This window comes from Cryptotermes secundus, unplaced genomic scaffold (genome assembly GCF_002891405.2).
Source record: "Cryptotermes secundus unplaced genomic scaffold, Csec_1.0 scaffold2457, whole genome shotgun sequence".
NCBI lineage: Eukaryota > Metazoa > Arthropoda > Insecta > Blattodea > Kalotermitidae > Cryptotermes > Cryptotermes secundus.
The window spans coordinates 78672-80105 of NW_019727139.1; positions in this window are offsets into that span (position 1 = coordinate 78672).

Consider the following 1434-nt stretch of genomic DNA (forward strand, 5'->3'; position numbering starts at 1 on the left):
GCCGGTTCTTCTACATTACCGGCTCCTCTTCTGTGCCCGGTTTCTTTTTTCTTTTTGGAGGGGGTCGTCCCCTCCACAGTGCCCAATCCTCGCCGTGTCGTAGGCCGACAGAAGATCCAACCATTCCCTTTACGATCTTCACACTGACAGTCTCGTAGATGGTCTTCTTACAAATTCTCCCTTCTTGGTGCGATCGCTGTCCTGATCTACACCCTCCGATGACACCCTTGGTTGTCACCTTTTCCGTCTGACATCCGAAGGTTCCCTGGGTAGTTTCCTTCTTGGAGGCCTTTCTCCAACGTCGTGCCACTGTCGCGCGACGGGATATCTTCCTGCAGATGGCAGCCAACTTTATCCGGGACGCATGATCTCCTCGGGTCCAAGATTTCCTGAAGATGTTCCTCTTGCGCCATGCCACTCTTGCAGAGCGGGACACCCTGCTGCTGACGACGGCCAATTTATTCTGGGGTCCACAGTTTTCCCGTGTCGAATTCTTTATGTTTCGTCGATGTCGGTCCCTGCGCCTTTTCTTCTTCGGTTCTCCGACCGGCATTACTTCGGCGTCTTGTACGGGTACCTCTTGTAATTCTGCCACCTCAGGTTTCCTGTTCGCTGAAGCCAGATCTTCTTCTTCTTGACGTGCCTCCATTACTAGGCAGGCCATCGTCGCTCCGACCGGTATCACTATGGGGACCTCTTCTTGTTGTTCCGTCGCAGGTTTCGTGTCCCCTGGGGCCGGCTTTTCTTCTTCTTGCCCGGTTTTCGAGTAAGCGTCTAATTTTGCCATTAAATCCTTATGGTCTTTCTTCCCATTTTCTTGCATGGCCTTCATCTCTTTCAGCATATCGTCTTGATCCGTTTTCCTATCGGCGTCCATTCTGTCTTGGTAGGATCTCATATTGGCGTCCATTCTTGCCAGCATTTCCTCGTTGGTTTTCATGCTGGCGTCCATCTTGTTTTCCATCCGCATTGCCAGCATTTCCATCATCTGCTGCATCTCCATCTTGTCGCAGTAGAGTACACGATGCACAATAATTCAATTATTTGTCAGGCGTGTTTAAGTTCGTAAAAATTCTGACACCAAATTATCACGTGTNGATCGTTAACTGGTTTATTGAACAATCTACAAACAACGGCTACAATTAATTATCACACAGTTGCGGGGTTTCACACTTTATAACCCTAATCGCATTAATCTGTCACCACTGTTGCGGGGTTTCACACTTTATAACCCTATGCGCAAATCAGTTCAGTCTGCCTTCAGTAGGCTACACGTTTACAGTCGGGGAGCTAGGTATCACTGTATCACACGCTCCCAAGTACACAACCACACTCACGTCTGGATCTTCTTTCCGCGACGGCTGCTCTACTCCAATTATAGTCGGCTGACTGGAGAACTGTTGATAACACACTCGTTCGTCGACTACTTAACTC